Raw genomic sequence first — 21798 nt, 5'->3', positions numbered from 1 at the left:
AAGTGGGATTGGCGAAGGAAAGTTGGCGTGGCTTATGGAAAGTGGGCGTGGCTTATGAAAAAAATATTGTGTGGCTCAGGAGGTGTGGTCAAACAAGATCATTGAGAGAAATTTATCGGGTTTTTCCGTGTGTGTGTGTGTGTGTGTGTGTGTGTGTGTGTGTGTGTGTGTGTGTGTGTGTGTGTGTGTGTGTGTGTGAGTGTGTGTGTGTCTGCAACGCGAGGCTCCACAGCACGAACCAGCAAACCATTATTTTTCAAATAGTAGTCCTTCAAAAATAGGGTGTCTATTTACCGTTTTTTATTACGAGTGTGAGTTGGCAAAATACGCAATAGGAAAAATCTTGCCAGGCAGAGGAACAATTGTATGTGAACCAAAACGTCATGGCAATGAGTCTTCGTCGGTGGATCAGTCAGAATGAAAAGCATCGGATCCAGCGCTTCGATCCTTGCGAATCCCTCGTCACCTACCGGCTTGTTTTTATTTTAGTCACAACAGAACACACTCATTATTCCCCTTCATGTTTATATAATTGGGAAAAGACGTGTTTGTGATTCTCCTGAGCCTGGTTTGATTGTGAATTACATTTAAAAACGAGAGCACGGACAAACAATCATTGGTTGACCATCATTGCGCAGCCTTGATCGGCCTAATGGTCTCTATTTGTATTAAAATTCCTTGTAAGGGAGCTCGTGTTTATTTAATAATGTCATCAGCACGTGGATCACGTGACGTGCGACAGCCAGTGATTTGTTCTGTGTGAAACGCATGGTCGGGTTCAAACATGGAACATCGCATAAGCTCTGCTGTCTCATAATCCAGCGATCTAACTTCTGTTTTGTCACACACACACACACACACACACACACACACACACACACACACACACACACACACACACACACACACACACACACACACACACACACACACACACACACACACACACACACACACACACACACACACACACACACACACCATGAGCCGATGATAAAGAAATGTTTCCTTCACTGCCCATTCCCAGAATCTGCTCCTCACCCCCCACTGCAGCCCCCGTGTCTCACTTGGTTTCTGCCTTGTCCATATACGATCAATGTACACTGTTCACCGTGGAGTGTATTTTGACAGTCCCCTGATGATGGGGAAACATTGATTGTGGAGATTCGTCCTGTCTCTTCTGCCAGCATTAGTTTGTGGCTGTTGAAGATCCAACATCCACCGAAGATGTTGAAGATCCACCCCCGTCTTTCGCAAAGAGTTGGCGAGCTATCACCGGCACCCTGACCAACTTTCAAATTCATGCCCTTTCCTACAGGGGCACTGCATCAGCGACACAGCTGCAATCCCAGGAATGATGGAACCAGTGACCATAAGGTGGATCCAAAATTGATGAATGAGCTGGGTCCCAGCAATGTGCTTTCATAATTAATGAATTTCTTTATTTTTACACGAACCATCATATGGTAAAGCATCGTGATTTATTATTCCGTTAACGGTTTCACCGGAGGGGACGATCGGTTTACTCTGTCTGTCTGTTTCTTCCTTGTCCCATTTGTGTTTTTTTCAGATTTTGTTCACATATCCTTTAACATATTGAACTGAAAGTTGGTACATGGCTTTACTCTGATAAGTTCTCGAAACATTTTGAGTTTCAGGGTGTTTCGTCTATTTTTCACAGTTATGCACTTTTTAAACTCACGAATTGTTATCACGTATTGTTATTTGTTCCGAAAATATCACGTATTGTTACGAATCTGTAATCCATTCGCATTCACACATACAGTTGACCCAAAGTTTCATTATTTCGTTAAGTATACGAAGATAGTCAGCATCTCTCCCCAATGTCCAATGGGTTAATTTCATGCGTGCGCTGCGAGTTTCTTTCTTGTTAGTTTTCTACATCAATCCCCTCCACTCCTTCAGCTCCATTACGCACGTGTTCAAGGCCATGGACGTAGGCGGAGTTTCCATCGCTTCAGGGCCGACTCCGCCCCAGCAAGATGGAATGTTCCTCTCATCCAATCGAGGGTGAGATTGCCTCAGCTCTGACTCCACCCCATCAAAGAAGAATGTCTCCCCTCTCGACACTGGGAAGACAAAAGAGACTCTCTCGGGGGAGGAGCATCGAGACGCCGACACGCCCCCCACCTCCAATCACGGCTGGCCACCACAACACCCGAAAACACCCCATCCAATCCGAAGGCGAGTTCCCAGAGAGTGGATCCCTCTACCCCGCACGGGGGAGGGATAAGAAGGATCGCGAGCTGTATCCGTGGTTGTTGTTCCTTGGTTCCTTGGAGGTCGTTCCTTGCTCTGGTCTGCTGGCTCTCCTGGTCGTCGGTCATCGTTCGTGGCTGGTCGGGTCGTTCGTAGGATCCTGGATGTGCTTGTTGGATTCTGGTTCTTGGGTTTGAGTCCCACCGTGGTGGGTTACGTTGGAGCGCTCGAGCTGGGGATACCCGTTCCCGTCCACGGACTCCGAGCTCCACAAGTGCGAGTCAGTAAAACCAAATGAGGTGGCCAGGTACCCGACCAGACTATGACCCCCAGCTTGCCTATCCTCCGCGGATGGAGGGTCCAATAAAGGCCAGCCGGCTCCATTTCTTTTTGGGTGTGTGTGTCCATCTGTGGCCAGTCTTGTAAGTAGAACTGTTAAGTAATTACCATTGTACATTTGCCTTCATCTACAATCGTGATTAAGTCTGCTCTGTGTTTCCCTCCCTATTGCCTATTGTAAATAAATAACTGTTAAATGTTCCAGTTCGTTGTCTGTGCTTTCTTTCATTGACCCAGTATGGTTCGGGCTTGAGAGTTCGGGAGGCCGATTGTGCCGTAAATTGTTACTTGGACCGGCGCGGCTTTGGTAATTCCCGCTCGGTCGCGCCGGATCCGAGTCTGTAACAGCGACTGGGTTCGGACAAAGCCGGCCGAGGGTGTGATCGAACTAGACCGTGCGGCTAATTAGGTAAATTGGAATCAGACAAAAAGACACTAACCGCACGGTCGAAATATTGGCGTCCACGGTACATTAAGCGACCCGTCGACTTCGGAGTTATCTGGAGTGACGACCGTCAATTCCGGGTGTTCGGGTGGAGACGGCCCAACTGCTCCATCTGGCGGTCGTTCCTCGCCCCCGAACCCGGCACCACAACAGTTGGTGTCAGGAGCGCGATTCGGACCCCTCCACCTCCATGGAGAAATTCACGGGACTCGGATCAGGGGTGTGCGAAGCAACCTCCCCATTCCCTCCAAATTAAGAGCAGTCAAACTTATTCTCAGGACGAGCCATGGCGGGCCGAGACAGGCTGGAGCAGGTGGGTTCAGACCTAAGCTTCGGGGAATCCATGGTCCAGGACGACACCTCCATGCAAGAAGACGCCCCCCCCCCCCCCGTGATTGGGCCCAGAGGTTGGAATGGGTGCAGGAGGGGCGGCGTATGACCCTCCTTCCATCAAATCCCCCCCCCCCCCGATCCCTGCCGGTTCCGCACACCATCATGGACCACTTGACTTGATCCAGTTGGTGGAAATACTAACAAGCATGAAAAATTAATTGAGGAATGAAAGTGATGGAGAAAACACAGAGGAGTGATATGCAAAGAATGGACCAGAAAGGGGATTTACAAAAACAAATGGACGCGAATACGCAAAAGATGGACGAGAATATGCAAACCCAGAGAGGGGAAATGCAGAGCATGGGGTTAAAACTGCAGGCGAGTCTGGAGGAGGTGAAAGGCGAAATGTGGACAATGGACCACGAAATGGCGGATGAGATCGGCACGGTACGTGGGGAGATGACCGAGTTGAGGGGAGTGTGCAAGGTGTTTGGGCCGCGATGGAAGCGGGTAAGGAGGACGTGACGGACAAAATAATGACGGTTGGATGGGATGTGGACAGACTCGGGCAGGGAATGAAAGAGGTAAAAAAGGTCAAGGGCAATTAAAAGAGGGAAATGGAAAAAAAACACGACAGCGATAGAAAAGTTAAAAGGCCAGCAGGAAACAAGGGGGGAGTTGGAAGCCGTAAGGGAAGGATGCAAGCAGAGACATGAAGAAATGACTGGAATGGTTGGAGAGATGGGGCGGATGGTCGAGACGGAGACGCGGGAAATGGGAGAACGACGAGAGAAACACATGGATGAGACGGAGGAAGAATTGGCAGAGACCCAAGGGGAAATAGAGCAGGTGAGGGACGATTTGAGTAAAATACAAGACGAGCAGGCACGGATGGAGGGGAAGGTAAAGGATATTATGACGGAGCTGGTGGAATGTATCGAGACCTGATGCAAGAGGCAGGATGGCCTCCTTCAGGAACAGAGGGAGAGGATGCGCTCCCTCGAGGCAGATCGCGACCAGGTGGGTCCGGTGAGACCGAATGAGGTAGGACGGTTGCAAGACGCGAGGGGGTGCATGCGAGTTTGGGGGGGGGGCAGAGACTTCGGGGTCTCTTGGCCGAACACAGGCCCCCAGTGTGAATGTCCCAGAGTATGTGTTGGAGTGTATGCAGAATGCGAATGGCATGGCATGTGTGGAAATGGTACTCGGACCGATCCAGACGGGAGACGTGGGTCGTGTAACGGACGGGAACGGCGAGCCTTATAGGCAGCACGGAATTGTTTTAGAAACCGTGCCGGCTCCACGGGACGCTGCGTGCAAGGTCCGTTCCTTGTTTTGCGAAAGACCCAGGCGCACACTTTTGCGCGATCGGAAGCCAACATTAAAACGTTTCGCACTTGGTACAAGACACTCGTGCGGACGGCTAAAATGGCGACGACGTGAACGGTGTGAATTTGGAAAGCACGTGGCCCCATGTGACCACGTGTTTAGAGGCCCACGTGCTGCTCGCCGCGAGTACTGTTCGCGGGACGCGCGGAGCGAGTCCCGGTGACGACACAGCCGGTTCCCTCTGCGTGGCAAGCTTCGCAGAGCGGTTCGTGTGTGAGTGACATCACCGGGAATCACGCAGCACGAAGGCCAGGTGAGGAGAGCACGTTGGCTCACAAGCGAGCGGTTGTTGCAATCGATGGGGCGACGTTACGCTGTCATTTATCGCCCACACGGAGGGGAGGAGTGAGTCGGAAACCGCCGACCTGGCGAAGCAAGGTTCGGAGGGCCTTGCTCCGAGTACACGGTGCCTGGCTGGGATGGAGCGAACATCCTCGTGCCCGGGCAAAGGAGCATGAGTTAGTGGGAAGGGTTTAGCGATAGATAGACCGGCCTCATGAGGCATGAGCAGTCCTCCATGGGGCCTGGTGGGACGAGTTGGTGGAAAATTTAGGTTGGAATTAGAAATGGATTGGGGACATGGACAGACATGGAATGTGTAGTGGGGACGTAGATTCACCACGTCGAGTGAAAAGGAACGTGCATTTGAATAAGGGATGACGGGGAGCACGAGCTCATTAGGGGATCGTAGGTGGAGTGTCAGTGTGATGTGAATAAAATAAAAAGAGATGACGAGAACGAAGTACGATGAGTGAATGTGGGACAGCGGGCCCAAGTGCGAATGGAATGAATGTGGAATACATGGTGCGAATGAATGATTGTGGGGAGTGAATCCCACCCAAGGGAACCCAGGGTCAGTGTAATGTTAGTTTGTGGGTTAGTTAAATTTTCCAAAAGGAGGTCGCTTTGTTGTTGGTGTTGGAAGAAGGCACGATACCTCTTTGAAGGGTGCAGGAGTCCATTGACCGGCTGGGAGCGTGGCTGTGGAAAGGTGAGTACTGAGTTGAGGGCACCCCGGGCACGGAGAAGTCGGCCAGAGTTGGCCATGGGTCCAAGCGACCGAGATAGTGAAATGTGCATGGGCGACCCTCGGCATGGGACCCGGAGCACCAGAAATGCCATGTGGGCATATACGGGGGAGTAGCCAGGAAGGGCACTCCCCGCGTTCATACGGAGTAGGTAGGCTTGGAGACAGCCTCAGCTGCCTGGGGGTGCCGTAGTTCGAGTTCGGCAAAAGGGAATCCCTGCCAATTGAGCCACGCTGCCAGCCGTGAAATTCTGCAAAAGCACGAGAGAAAATTTGCGGGCCAGGCCCAAATTAATGTCGAACACCAACACAGGCGACGGGAATCATAGTTTCTAGAACCAATAGTTTAAAGAGACAGGCGTGTTGGAAAGCCCCGGGGATAGTTTAAAGTGTAATAAAGGATAGGACAGAGAGGAAATGTGTTCCCCTTCGCACCCTCCATCCCTTCGCTCTCTGTAGGCCGCTGGATCTACCCTGGAAAGATTGCTGAAATCTGTGGAGGCTATTCTGAGGCTCCATTGGGCCTTAAGATGGATCCACCTGCCTCTTCCTTATTCCCCTCAAGAAGGATCTTTGGGGTTGGGAGTAGGCAGGTAGGATAGGTGATCCGGACAAAGACAGTAGGAGGGTTAGGGGCACATGGAATTATAAAAGAAAAGAAAAAGAAAAAAACACAACTATACATTGATATCGAACACATAACCAAGCTTCATCAAGATCGGATCGAAGTCCACAGAGTTATACTCTGGATAGACAGACACACAGACACACAGACATAACGAATATAGTGTCACTCTGGCTGGCGCTCGTGAACCAAAAAAAAAGGGGGCAGTCTAAATTTTGTTGTGGCAAACTAAGGGAGTGGGTATGGACAAAGACAGGCAGAGGCGATAGGTTGGGGGAGACAGTAGGGTAGGTCCGAGCCCGTTTTCGGAGCGGCTGGCACCACCACACTCCCTCCAGAACCTCATGGACCAGACTAGAGGCCGGCCAGCTTCATATGCCGACCTGTTTGTGCTGCATCTGCTGGTCCGCATTTGCCTCGCTATACTTTTCCTTGCCTGCCTTTGCCTTGACCCCATGCCTTCCTAGCTCTTGTTTACATTTCCCCCGAGTCAACCATCTCAACCATGTGCGCCAGGACCATCTCCTCAAGTTTTGCAGGGACTGCCCTGCAGGCAGCCACACCATGGGGACTGCATTTGACCTGCAAAATGATTGACTTTGCTGTGCCTTTTTTCCCACAGGATCACAGGTCCTGGGCCATGGTCAGTGTAAATAGTAGGAAATGTATATAATCTTTAAAACCCACCTGTTTGTTTGTGTTAGCGCCGGCAATCTTATTTAAGTTGTCCGAGTGAGTCTGATAGTTTAGTTACGCAGCGCACTAGGTTATTTATTTTTGGGACATGCATTCAAATGTCGCACTCAGGGATCGTAGGTAAAACGTACAAGGGGAAAAAACCTACACCTGCATGGCACACGAAAATTTACGACTCGGGACGAGTCTATAAAAAGGGGGGGGGGTAGTGTTACGAATCTGGAAACCATTCGCATTCACACATAGTTTTTTTTTTTTTTGTATACCTTGTCGAGGCTCGTGTGAGAGCTAACACACAACGCACATCATGGGGGACATGAGACAAGAGAGGAGGGAGTGGGAAGGACAAAACAGTGGAGAACAGAGACATTAGATCTGTGGAAGAGAGAGGGATGGGACGGGGAACATGGGGAATAGAAGATGGACATTACAGGGACTTTCAGGAAGGAAAGCAGGGAATTTGAAGGAGGTGGGCTTGGGTGGATTATCAGGGGTAGAAAAGATCGAGGATTTGGTGGGGGATGATAAACAGCTGTTTTGAAGGCCTGGAGGGAAGAACAGGAATGAATAGAGTGAGGGAGTTTATTCCAAAGGTGGGGAAAAAGAGGAATGAAAGAGTGAAGGTGAGCAGTGATTCATGATTTTGGTAGTTTTCTAGAAGGGGGTTGTTGGCGGACCTTGATCGCACTGCAGAAATGTGGTGGGGACAAATCGCAGAGAGAGCTCGGGGGGGGGGGGCGAGGCTGGAGAGGAGACGGTAGAAGACAGAAAGACCACCGACCAACCTTGCGGTGAATGAGTGAGAGGCCCAAAGACTCAGCCTCATTGCGGGAGATGCCAATGATCTGAAATGCCTTGGTTTCTACAGTGTAAAGCCGAGAAAGGTGGGAGGCAGGAGCACCAGCCCATAGGGGAGAGCAGTACTCCATCAGGCTGCGGACAAAAGCTTGGTAAGTGGTCAGGAGCTCAGGTGGGCCGAGGAAGGACTTTGCACGACGGAGGATTCCCAGTCGGCGACTGGCTTTGGAGGCGAGGTTTGAAATGTGGCTTTCACAGGAAAGGTCATGGCAGATAGTGAGACCCAGAAGCTTGAAAGAAAGGACCTCTTCCAGAGGATTGTTGAGAAAGTGGATGGGGGGATTTTCTAAACGGTCATTTCGAAGAGACATAGTGAGAGTGTGAGATTTGTCCGGATTGAAAGACATGTTCCACGTGTTGGACCAGTTTGTTATTTTATTCAGATCTGCAGTGAGCGAAGAAGCTGCTGCTTGCCGGTCTGAGGGATGACCGATGGTACGACAGAGGGTGGAGTCATCAGCAAACAGATATAGAGGATTTTCCAGAGAGTCAGAGAGATCATTGATGAAAACCAGAAAAAGAACAGGGCCCAGAACGCTACCTTGAAGAACTCCAGCCTGGACAGGAAGAGGGGATGAAAGAACTCCATTTCGGGCCACACGGTGACTGCGACAGGAGAGGAAGTCTGCGAGCCATGAGTGGATATGGCCTTGGATACCATAGGAAGAGAGTTTGGTGAGCAGGGCGGGTGCCAGACTGTGTCAAAAGCACGTGATATGTCCAGGGATACGGCTCGGATTTCCTGTCTGGCATTGAGGACTTCCATCCATTGTTGGGAGAGCAGAAGCAGCATATCCAGGGAACAGTGACCTGGTCTGAAACCAAATTGCTGATCAGAAATCAAGCCATTGGAGAAGAGGAAGGATTTGATGTCTGAAGCGATGATGGATTCCATAACCTTGCTGATGATTGGAAGAAGGCTGATTGGTCTGTAGTTGCAGGGATCTGTTTTTGCACCTTTTTGTGCAGGGCATTGATGTTTGCTGATTTCCAAGCAGACGGCAGATGACCTTGAGCAAATGAGAGGGTGAATAGAACAGAGAGAGGGTGAGAAAGACCAGAAGAGCAGGCATTGAGGACACGTGGGCTGATGCCGTCTGGACCGGTTGCAGAATCTGAGTCGAGGTTTGACAGCAAGCTCTCCACCTTGTCAGGAGAAAAGGACACAGAGTCCAGGGACAGTTGGGTGCGACTGGGTAAAGTGGGTAGAGCAAGTGATGGGTTTTGGACACAAGATTTAGCTGCAAACACCGAGTTTAGGCATTCAGCTTTTTCACGTGCGGTATCAGCAGTGCGGCCTTTTGAGGTAATGGAGGGGGAACATACACCAGAAACAGATTTGATTAGACGCCACCAGGATTTTGAGGAAGGAGAGAGGTTTGAGAGTTCAGACTTGAGATGAGAAAGATGTTGTTTTCTGGCTCTCCTGAGCGTCGATACACACTTGTTCTGAGCTTTATGGAAGGAACTGCGATTGCCCTCAATTGGGTTTGCTTTCCATGAGGCAAAGGCAAGTTGTTTCAGGACAACTGCCTCACCACAAGCTTCAGTGAACCAAGGGCGGAGGAAGGGTAGGACAACTGAAGATGAGAGGGGATAAATCTGTGCATGAGGGAGAGCAAGTTTCTTTGAAAGAATTCCCAGGATGAGTTGATGTTGGAGAAAGTAGTGATAGGAGACCAGTCTTTAAGTTTGAGGGTTGCTTGGAGACCCTGCCAGTCGGCTTGAGTGAAATGCCAGACTTGACGGCGGTGATGTGGTTCTCTGATAACAGCCAGAGAGATGTCCACTTTGACAAGGACGTGGTCAGAAGAACCGATTGGAGTGGGGAAAGAGCAGCAGATATTGTCAGGGAAGTTTGTCAAAATCAGATCCAGAAGAGATGGAGTCCCATTGGTTGATATCCGGGTCGGGAAGTTGACCGATTGAGTCAGTCCCAATGAGTCGCAGAAAGCTTTTGCTGAGGTGCCATGACAGGTGAGAGAGGTACCCACACCGAGCCAACTGGCATGATGACAATTTAAGTCGCCACATATGAGGAAGAGAGAGTTTGGATGAGAAGATAAGAAGTTGGTCCATGTTTTCGGATAGTGAGGTGTAGATGGAGTCATCACTGTTAGGTTGGACGGTATAGTACACATATAAACATGAGGTTGGAGTGGAGGGAAGCTGTAGCCAGAGGTATTCCTGGGGGTGTGGGGGAGTGAGAGCAGTGCATGGAGAGTGAGGAATAGAGTCTTTGATGAAGAGAGCAACACCTCCACCAGGACGAGGCTCATGTCTGTCATACCTTAGTAACAGGGAGAGATTACTTAGGAGTCAGACACGTCTTGGGGGAGGAAAGTTTCTGTTAGGCAGATTATGTCTGGTTTGTCAGTGGTAACCTGTATGGAAAGATCTGAAAGGTTTGAGCGAAGGCCTCAGATATTTGAGGTCCATACTTTTCATGAAGATGGAGGGGAGGAGGCTTTGGGTGCAGGGGGTGGGGGGGGAGGCGGAGGATAGGACAAGGGATGAGGGGGGTTGGTAAGGAGGGTTGTTGAAAGAGTGTGGGGGGTTGCAGAATAGCTAGTGGAGGGGGCTGGATGAGGAGGAGAAAAGGCTCTGTGTTACTGGGGGAGATGGGGGACAAGAGAGGGGGAAGAAGGCAGTTGAGGATTTGAGGAGGTGGAGTGAAGAGAAGGAGGTGAGAGGGCAGTGGAAGGAGGCAGCTTTGTGGATGAGAGGGGGGCAACTTTGAGAAGGATGAGTGAGGGGGATGAATGGAGGGAGAAAGGTGAGGGGGAGTTTTTGAGAGAGGTGAGAAGGAGGCTTGGAGGGAGAAGAGTGGGATGGTTGCTTTGAGTGAGAGGGGTGAGTTGGCACTGAAGTTGGAAAAAAAGAATGGTTGATGGAAAGCGAACATTCATTGCAAACTGGGTTTTTAAAAGTTTTCGGTCAGAGATGCGATTTAACACAATTCTTGAAGGATGCAATGAAGGCGAATCCAGAGAATGGAGAGAAGAAACGCTGTAACAGTTGGATTTTTTAGGCAAGGTATGAAGGAAAGGTCGAATGAGAGCAGTTTGTTTGAATAGTGGAAGAGTAGTGCATTATGTTACAGTGAAGAGTACCGCACGTATGAAAGAGGAAGATGAAGCATTATAAGAGATTGTTTTTATTTTTATTATCTTGCCAAAACGTAGTTTTGGCAAGATATGTTAGTCAGCTTGTATGCTTTTTTTTGTCTGTAATAACGTATCGATCACTCTGCAGAGCACAGTTATCATTGGAAATTTTTGTAACTTCGCATATCAGAGTCCCATAGAGGTCCCTTTCAGCGCATAAAATTTTCAAGGTCAAAGGTCAAGGTCACTTTGTCGCAAATCAGGGGAGTCGACGAAACCCTTATTTTTTGAGTAATTTTGATCGGATCGTCTTCAAACTACATGGGAATATAGTTCATGGTCTGGCGCTCAGTTGATTAATTTTTGGTGGCGATCGGCCTTGACCTTCATGGTTTGCGCTGGAGGTCGAAAGTTTTTGACCCCAAGGTCAAATTTTGAAATCTTAGGTACCATATCGTGTAATACCTCAAATTGAACACCCCGACGAGTGCTTTCTAGATATGTTAAGCTTGAGACATTATGACGTCATTTGGTGACGTTATGAGGCAAACGCATATTTTTCATGGTTACTCTGGAGAACGATTCTCATCGGAATCTCTCGTAGGCAGATATTCCTCAAGGAGTCGCTCCTGGTGGATAGCAGCTCTGTTCACCTCAGTGTGACCTTAAAGAACTCACACGTGGTCACCTTTTGGCAAGATACGGGTCACCCTGCGGGTGACAGTTTTTTTTTTTTTTTTGATTTAAGATAAGAAATAAAGTTTAGTTATTTCGTTAAGTATATGTGGATAGTCAGAATCTCTCCCCTATGTCTAATGGGTTAATTTCATCTGAGCGCTGCGAGTGTCTTTCTAGTTAGTTTTCTACATCAATCCCCTCCACTCCTTCTCTCCATTATGCACGCATTCAAGGCCACGGACGTAGGTGGAATGTTCCTCTCGTCCATTCGGGGGTGAGATCGCCTCAGCTCTGACTCCGCCCCATCAAAGAAGAATGTCTCCCCTCTCGACACTGGGAAGACAAATGAGACTCTCGGGGGAGGAGCACCGAAACGCCGACACGCCCCCCTCCTCCAATCACGGCTGGCCACCACAACACCCGAAAACACCCCATCCAATCCGGAGGCGAGTTACCAGAGAGCGGATCCCTCCAGCCCGCACGGGGGAGGGATAAGAAGGATCGCGAGCTGTATCCGTGGTTGTTGTTCCTTGGTTCCTTGGAGGTCGTTCCTTTCTTCTGGTCTGCTGGATCTCCTGGTCGTCGGTCATCGTTTCTGGCTGGCCGGGTCGTTCGTAGGATCCTGGATGTGCTCGTTGGATTCTGGTTATTGGGTTCGAGTCCCACCCTGGTGGGTTGTGTTGGAGCGCTCGAGCTGGGGATCCCCGTTCCCGCCCACGGACTCCGAGCTCCACAAGTGCGAGTCAGTAAAACGACATGAGCCGGCCAGATACCCGACCAGACTCTGACCCCCTGCTTGCCTATCCTCTGCGGATGGAGGGTCCAATAAAGGCCAGCCGGCTCCATTTGTTTTTGGGTGTGTGTGTCCGTCTGTGGCCATTCTTGTAAGTAGAACTGTAAAGTGGTTGCCATTGTACATTTGCCTATATCTATATTCGTGATTAAGTCTGCTCTGTGTTTCCCTCCCTTTTGCCTATTGTAAATAAATAACTGTTAAATGTTATCCAGTTCCAGTTCGCTGTTTGTGTTTTCTTTCATTGACCCAGTATGGTTCGGGCTTGAGAGTTCGGGAGGCCGATTGTGCAGCAAATTGTTATTTGGACCGGCGCGGCTTTGGTAATTCCCGCTCGGATACGCTGGATCTGAGTCTAACAGCGACTCGGTTCGGACAAAGCCGGCCGAGGGTGTGGCTTCCACGATAGCGAGACCGCGCGGCTATTTAGGTAAATTGGAAGCAGACAAAAAGACCCTAACTGCGCAGTCAAAATATTGTCGTTCACGGTCCATTAAGCGACCCGTCGACTTCGGAGTTATCTGTAGTGATGACCTTCAATTCCGGGTGGTCGGGTGGAGACGGCCCAACTGCTCCATCTGGCGGTCGTTCCTCGCCCCCAAACCCGGCACCACAACAGTATTCCACATGGGTCAGTGTGCAGCTGCTCTGACTCTGCCTCACTGCTTTACACCCATTGGCTGGTCAACTGCCCTGACTCCACTCCCCAAAAAAATCATGCACCCTCGTGCCATGAAAGGCCATAGCTCGGCAGGCCTCAGGCCTTTGGCCTGTGTTACTCCATGCCCGATGCAAGTGGAATGATCTCAGGTGTATAACGACGATGTATTATATATGTACATAAGCCGAACGCATGTTTTTGCTTCATACATGTCCATTGGGTTATTTTTAATATGAAATAAGCAAAGCCTCGAAACGAACGAAACGGTGGAGTAGAGTTTCTTCTTCATGATGGCTCCGATTTCGGCTCGACTTTGTGTTCAACGCAAACAAATTTTTTTCTCCTGAACATTCATTGAGACCGGTGAGGGACATGTGTTGCAAAGGGATTCTTACTCTTGTTGTAATAGGTTTCAGTCCACGAGGTGGCTCATCAGGTTCATGAAGTCCACACGAGGGGTGCGAGAGAATAGAAAGTCTGTTAAATAAGGCATTACCGGGAAAAAAACATTGAGTTGGGACAGAAAAACAGAGTTCGTTTTCACGACTGTGTTGATCTTCTATTTGTTTACGTCACGTGTTTCTCTTGGTTTGTCAAATGGACAAATTGTCACATGATGAACTGTGGTGACACAGGATTTCCCAACATGTTCAATAAGAAGTGCTTTCTGGAAAAGTGATTGAGTAAATGACTCGCTTTGCTGAACTTTGTTAAAATGTATCTCAGCTGTTCTTTTGATAACTTATTGAAATATCACGAGTCCATCCCTTCCTATGCCTGGTGTTGGCTTAATGGTTAGGGTGGTGGGCTTAGGATCCGAGGATCCTGAGTTCAAATCCCACTCGGCTGTTGAATTAATACCAGGTGGGGTTGACTCTGCCTGTCATCCTTCCGAGGTCGGCAAAATGAGTGCCAGCATGCTGGTATACTGTGTCGGAGTGGCGACCCGTCCAGAATTGTACCCAATAGCCAAGGAGACTGCTTAGGCAGCACCAACGCTCTGCAGAGAGTATGGTCCCAGTGGAGTGGAGTGGATCCCTTCCTGACGTCAGCCACAGGCTCATGCTTTTGTCCTCTCAGGGGGGGGGGGGCTATATAGATTCTAGTAGATCTTGTCTCGGCTCGTGATTCCCTCAAGGATGTCGGGATTCCACCAGATTTCTCAGTTTCGTGTTAAACAGCAGTGACGACGATTTAAAAACATAACCTCAAGTGTTTGTGGTTTATTATATTTTAATCCTGATGGGATTTTCCCTCCTCTCCCCACGAATTGCCACGATGAGCCATTTATATCAGTCAACACGGCGTTTGTCCAAGGAGGAAAAACCCTTTGGTGAGAGGGGACATTACTCATATTAACACTTGTTTTGTAACAACATTAATATGATGCCAGTACTCTTGGTGTTCTTCGTCTTGTTTTAAGAAGTGACCTTGGGAATACGCCACCATTACCTATCTTAACACCGACATACACCTCAACATGGACTCACCCCGCCCCCCAACCCCAATGTGGAACATTACATTGGGAAGGGGAACAAGTTAAATCACAACAACCTGCATCGTTCAACCTTCATCAATGATGTGTAAAGACTCATGTGAGGATCTTTTGGGCGAACTCGAGCCCCCGATGTGAATGTTCCAGAGTGTGTATCAAAATGTATGCAGAATACGAGTGTCATGGAACGTGTAAGTGCACGTGGAGAAACGGGACACGGAGCGACCCACTCGGGAGACTTGTTCATGTAATGGACGGGGTTATTTTGGAGACCGCGCCGGCTCCGCGGGACGTTGCGTGGGAGATCCGTTCCGTGTTTTGCGAACGGCCCAGGCCGGCATGTTTGCGTGAGCGGGAGTCGGCCTTAAAACGTTCCGCGCTTGGTACAAGATACCAGCGCGGACGCGGCGAAAATGGCGGCGATTGTGTGAATTTGGAAAGCATGTGTACCGAGGTCGACGTGCTGTTCGCGGAACTAGTCCCTCTGGCGTCACCCCAGGGCCCGTGTGCGTGATAAGCCTCACAGGGCCCGTGTGCGTGGTTAGCCTCACAGGGCCCGTGTGGGTGGTTAGCCTCACATGGCCCGTGTGCGTGGTTAGCCTCACAGGGCCCGTGTGCGTGGTTAGCCTCACAGGGCCCGTGTGCGTGGGAAGCCTCACAGGGCCCGTGTGCGTGGTGAGCCTCACAGGGCCCGTGTGCGTGGTGAGCCTCACAGGACCCGTGTGCGTAGTCAGCCTCACAGGGCCCGTGTGCGTGGTGAGCCTCACAGGGCCCGTGTGCGTGGTTAGCCTCACAGGGCCCGTGTGCGTGGTTGGCCTCACAGGGCCCGTGTGCGTGGGAAGCCTCACAGGGCCCGTGTGGGTGGTAAGCCTCGCAGGGTCCGTGTGCGTGGTAAGCCTCGCAGGGCCCGTGTGCGTAGTAAACCTCGCAGGGCCCGTGTGCGTAGTAAGCCTCGCCGGGCCCGTGTGCGTGGTAACCCTCGCAGGGCCCTTGTGCGTGGTAACCCTCGCAGGGCCCTTGTGCGTGGTAACCCTCACAGGGCCCGTGTGCGTGGTAAGCCTCGCAGGACCCGTGTGCGTGGTAAGCCTCGCATGGTCCGTGTGCGTGGTAAGCCTCGCAGGGCCCGTGTGCGTGGTAAGCCTCGCAGGGCCCGTGTGCGTGGTAAGCCTCGCAGGGCCCGTGTGCGTGGAAAGCCTCACAGGGTCCGTCTGCGAGTGACGTCATCGGCGGGGACCACCCGACATGAAAGTCACGTGGATAACGCGTGGCTCGCATTGGAACGCCGCGAAAGCGAGCGGTTGTTGCAATCGACGGGGCGACGTTACGCTCCCATGTATCGCCCGGAAGGAATGGGTGTGCTAACTGCAGACCGCGGGCCCTGGCGAAGCAAGGTTCGGAGGGCCTTGCCCCAAGTACACGATGCCCGGCCGGGATGTAGCGAACATTCTAGTGCCGGACAAAGGAGTACTAGTTTAGGGGAAGGGTTTAGTGTTTACTGGAGCGGCCTCATGGGGCCTGTGGAACAAGTAATGGGAACCGAGATTCGAATTTACAAATGGATTGGGGACGTGGACAGACACGAACACGTAGTGGGGACGCAGCTTAGCAGTAGAGTTAAATGGTACATGCAGTAGAATAAGGGATGATGAGGGGCACAAGCTAGTTTGGGGGACGTAGCTCGTAGAGTGCCAGTGCCAGTGTTGGTGTGGAAAAAGTAAAGAGAAAAATCGACAATGAGTGAATGTGGGACAGCGGGCCCAAGTGTGAATGTGGAATGCATGGTGCAAATGAATGATTTGGGGGAGGAGTGAATCCCACCCAAGGGAACCTGGGGTCAGTGTAATGTTTGTTAAATTTACCAAAAGGAGGTCGCTTTGTTGTTGGTGTTGGAAGAAGGCACGAAACCTCTTTGAAGGGTGCAGGACTCCATTGACCGGCTGGGAGCGTGGCTGTGGAAAGGTGAGTACTGGGTAAAGGGCACCCCGGGCACAGAGAAGTCTGCCAGAGTTGGTCATGGGTCCAAGCGACTGGGATAGTGAAATGGACACGGGCGACCCTCGGAATGGGACCCGGAGCACCAGAAATGCCACGTGGGCATATACGGGGGAGTAGCCAGGAAGGGCACTCCCCGCATTCATACGGAGTAGGTGGGCTCCTACTCTGCCCCCGGGCAGCTGACAGTCTCAGCTGCCCGGGGGGTGCCGTAGTTCGAGTTCGCCAGAAAGGAATCCCTGCCAGTTGAGCCACGCGCTGCCTCGCCACGAAATTGTGCAAGAGCACGAGAAAAACTTTGCGGGCCAGGCCCAAATTAATAACGAACACCAACACAGGCGACGGGGATCATGGTTGCCAGAACCGATAGTTTAAAGAGACAGGTGTGTTGAAAAGCCCCGGGAGTTGTTTAAAGTTTAATAAAGGATAGGACAGAGAGGAAATGTGTACTCCCCTTCGCACCATCCATCCCTTCGCTCTGCGTAGGCTGCTGGATCCACCCTGGAAAGATTGCTGAAATCTGTGGAGGCTATTCTGAGACTCCATTGGGCCTCGAGACAGATCCACCTGTCTCTTCCTTGTTCCCCTCAAGAAGGATCTTAGGGGTTGCGAGTAGACAGGAAGGATAGGTTAGCCGGACAAGGACAGTAGGAGGGTTAGGGACTCTTGGAATTAAAAATTTTTTTTTATATAATAATAGTAAGGGGGAAGTCTAAATGTTGTTGTTGCAAACTAAGGGAGTGGGTATGGACAAAGACAGGCAAAGGTGATAGGTTGGGGGGAGACAGTAGGGTAGGTCCGAGTCAGTTTTCGGAGCGGCCGGCACCACAGCACTCCCTCGAGAACCTCACGGACCAGACCAGAGGCCGGCCAGCTTCATATGCCGGCCTGGTTGTGCTGCATCTGCTGGTCCGCATTCTCATTGCCATGCCTTGTTTTCCCTGCCTTTGCCTTGACCTCATGCCTGCCTCGCCCTTCTTTACATTTCCCCCGAGTCAACCATCTCAACCATGTGCGCCAGGACCATCTCCTCAAGTTTTGCAGGGACTGCCCTGCAGGCAGCCACACCACGGGGACTGCATTTGACCTGCAAAATGATTGACTTTGCTGTGCCTTTTTCCCACAGATCACAGGTCCTGGGCCATGGTTAGTGAAAATAGCAGGAAATGAACATAATTTTTAAAACCCACCTGTTTGTTTGTGTTAGCGCTGGCAATAATATTGGCTGAGTGAGTCTGTTAATTTAGTTACGCAGCGCGCTCAGTTATTTATTTTTGGGACATGTATACAAATGTCACACTTAGGGATCCGTAGGTAAAATGTACTCGGGGGCGTGGGGGAACCTACACCTGCATGGCACACGAAAATTGACGACTCGGGACAAGTGCATAAATAAGGGGGTCGGGGGGAGGGGGGGTGGGTAGTGTCACCAATTTGGAAACCTTTTGCACACAGACAGTCAGCAGTCCCATAGGTCAGTTATCTCGTTAATTATATGTGGATAGTTTGAATCCCTCCCCGATGTCTCATGGGTTAATTTCATGTGTGCGCTGCGGGTTTCTTTTATAGTCAGATTTTTTTTACATCTTTAAATCGACCAACGCCAACAAATCCCTCACTTAACTCTTCCTCCCACTCTGCGGGCGAACAAGCGTTTCACCCGCCCAACTTTCACTTCACACCACGGCGCCATAGCGCATGTGTTTCTGACTACGGATGTGGGCGAAGCCCCCCTTGCCTTGAGTTATCGTGAGGCCGATTGTGCCGTAAATTGTAATTTGGGCCGGCATGGCTTTGCTAATTCCCGCTCGGTTACGCCGGATCCGAGTCGGTAACAGCGACTCGGTTCGGACAAAGCCGGCCGAGGGTGTGGCTTCCCCGGTGTTTAAATCGCGTAGTGACTTCTGTATTTTGGCGAAAGACGAATAACTCTACGCTACGCGGTTGAAATATTGGCGTCCACGGTCCATTAAGCGACCCGTCGACTTCGGAGTTATCCGGGGTGACGACCTTCAATTCCGGGTGTTCGGTGGGAGACGGCCCAACTGCTCCATCTGGCGGTCGTTCCTCGCCCCCGAACCCGGCACCACAACAATATATATATATATATATATATATATATATATATATATATATATATATATATATATATATATATATATATATATATATATATATGTACATGTATATATATGTACATGTATATATATGTACATGTATTTATATGTATATATGTACATGTATTCGTATATATATATATATATATATATATATATATATATATATATATATATATATATATATATATATATATTTCTTCTTCTTCTTCCGGCTGCTCCCGTTAGGGGTCGCCACAGCGGATCATCCATATGATCCGCATAGTGATTTGGCACATGTTTTACACCGGATGCCCTTCCTGACGCAACCCTGGTTGCCTCTTACGACACAGGGATCTGGTACACCTATTTTAACCGGGGTATACACCGGCCCAGTATACTGGTACTCATTTCGCCGACCTCGGAATGATGACAGGCTGAGTCAACCCCCTGGTGTTATACGACTTGGTATATACATACATATGCAGTATACATATACATATATATATATATATATATATATATATATATATATATATATATATATATATATATATATATATATATATATATACACACACATATACATATATTCAGTGGCCCAACGGGGCTTGAACTCAGGACTTTTTGGGTCCCAAGCCGCTGCCCTAACCACTGAGCCAACACCAGGCTATTAAGTATATATATATATATATATATATATATATATATATATATATATATATATATATATATATATATATATATATATATATATATATATATATATATATATATATATATATATATATATATATATATATATATACATATATATATATATTGTTGTGGTTACCAAATTCGCAAACCACCATTCAGGTCCCTTAGGTGAGATATCTCGGTAAGTACATGTGTAGTTAGGCCCGAACCCGTTGTCTTGTGGGAATACATGTCATTTATGCGTGTTGCGACTCTTCAGGATAGCCGTTTTTCTTTTGCTATCTTTATTTTGGACCAACCGCCATGATTACCACCACAATCACAACATCAACCACCAACCACAACGCCGCTTCACCACAACCGCCACGACCTTCCCGTCACACCTCGCAACCGTAGCATCGCCACCGTTCTTGCCCCGCTGTGGGTACCGGTGTTGGACTCGTGCAGGGCGCGCGTCGAACAGCGTGTACAAAATCACGGATTTTGTGCTTCAAAAACGGATCAAAAACGACACACGCCCACTTTTTGCCGTCCAATCGGTGAGCGAGGGGCGAATTGGCCCCGCCCCCAGGGCGATCGATATATGCAAATTTATGGATCAAAAAGCCTTCACGCCCACTTTTTCTCGGGCCAATGGGGAGCGAGGTGAAAGGTCAAAGGGAGGGGGTCAAAGGCGAAGCTACGGGGGGATAAAAGGACCGTGTTCGTCAGTCAGAAGGAAAGAGCAGAGTCAGGAGAGTCCAGAGGAGGAGAAGAGAGTCGAGAGGCGGAGAGTAGGAGAGTAGGAGAGTCGGAAACAGAGAGTCAAGACTTCGCGGGCGGTGAAGCTGCTCGTCGTGTGCGTTGGAGTCGGAACGGAGGGGACGGAGCTGTGGGAAGGCGGCGACACCAGACGAGGGGGTGCTCGCGTCGTGCAGGAAGCTGCACCCGAGGGAGGCCGACAGCGTGACCTGGCCGAGGTGGAGACGCTCGTCGCGGGATAATAAAGATCCTCTATACCCCGAGCATCAGCAACCCCCTCCTGTTTCCCCCCGCGCTGAGATAGTGCGACCAAGGGGGCCCCTTTCCCACCCCCTACCAGACACAGCCCGCGAGGCCCGCGGAGTTGAGGCGCCATCGCCGCTCCTCGTCTCATCACCAGACGGGTAGGCGCGACCCGGTCTCGGCCTCAGGCCCGCCTCATCCTTGAGGGTATTTCTTTTCCTTGGTTTTGGGTATGTGTTGTCGGCGCCGTCTGTGAAGTAGAATTGTATAAGTGTTGCTGTGTGCTCGGTAGTCGGTATTAGCTCTGCATTGTGTTTTCGCTTTTATATTTGCTTTTTGTGTAAATGGAATTGTGTTTTTCTTTTCTGTGTGCTTTTGGTGGAATTGAATATGTGTGCTTCCCGTGTGCCGCGAATAAATGTGCTTTGTGTTGAACTGTTCTCCCGCTTCGCTTAGTCATTTCTCCCATTGAATCCTCATCTTGCTTCACGTAAAGGGTTGGTAGTGGGCTGAATATGCCCGATAATTAATCGAACCGTCGAGGTCGACGAATAACACCGCTCGGTTATCCCGATAGTACGGAACGGGTCGCTTAAGTGGCCCGTGTCCGAAGTCGACCTGCGGCGAGGTGCGATCGCCCGGTCTACCCTCCGCGTGGGTACTTAGGTCGGTCGAATTTGGCGAGCAACCCTATCCCACGCGGGGGCTGATTGGCTCGATCGCGGTGAGACCGAAAGGTCCACCCGTGACTGGTTCCCGGCGTTAGTCCGAGAGGGTCACGACTGGATTGTCCGTCCGGTGGGCGACGTGCCGCGATTCGAGTTACGTGGCCGTCAGCACGCCGGCGGGCGCGAATCCGCAACACTGGTGTCAGGTCGTGCGATACAAATTCATCGCCCTCCTCGCGGCACTGGTATCGGAGAACAGGAAAACGGGCTCTCCTGTCTCCGGCTAAATTCACGGGAATCGGTCCAGGGGTGAGAGAAGCGACCCCCGATTCCCTCCAAATTACGAGCGAGCGAAATTAACCCTTCGCGAGAAGCAAGATGGCGTCTCAAGGCGAGCGGGTGCCGGGTGGATTAGGTATGTGTAATAGTAATGTAGAATCCATGGCTCAGGACGGGATCACCGTGCAAGAGAAACCCGTACCAGAAGGTTGGGAAAGGCATCGATGCCGTTCATCTGGTCGGTTTTTATTATAACTCCACCACTAAATGTAGTCAGTGGGAGTGGCCAGGGCAGGTGACAATGCGGCAGATTATGGAACTCGCGCAGAGCATAAATGACAAACTGGATTACAGGAATGCCGAAATGAAAGAAAGGAACAACGAAATGAAGAGAAATACGCAACAAATGGAAAA

The 21798-nt window shown here is 50.2% G+C and overlaps 1 protein-coding gene across 5 annotated transcripts in view; it reads right to left on the bottom strand.

Annotated features, from left to right (window-relative positions):
• The window catches only part of NPHS1 (NPHS1 adhesion molecule, nephrin), a 258041-nt gene that overhangs the window by 35032 nt on the left and 201211 nt on the right, over nt 1-21798 (bottom strand). The window contains exon 25 of one of the 5 annotated variants that reach the window (XR_015062842.1): nt 5664-6004. The exons of the other annotated variants lie outside the window; for them this stretch is intronic. The gene's annotated coding sequence lies outside the window, so the exon portion shown is untranslated. The remainder of the gene's footprint in view (nt 1-5663; nt 6005-21798) is intronic. 5 annotated transcript variants of the gene reach the window in all.

Source organism: Eptatretus burgeri, chromosome 1 (assembly GCF_056783735.1).
Source record: "Eptatretus burgeri isolate ZD-2024b chromosome 1, Ebu_testis_v1, whole genome shotgun sequence".
Taxonomy (NCBI): Eukaryota; Metazoa; Chordata; class Myxini; order Myxiniformes; family Myxinidae; genus Eptatretus; species Eptatretus burgeri.
This window is presented reverse-complemented; position numbering and strand designations above follow the sequence as displayed.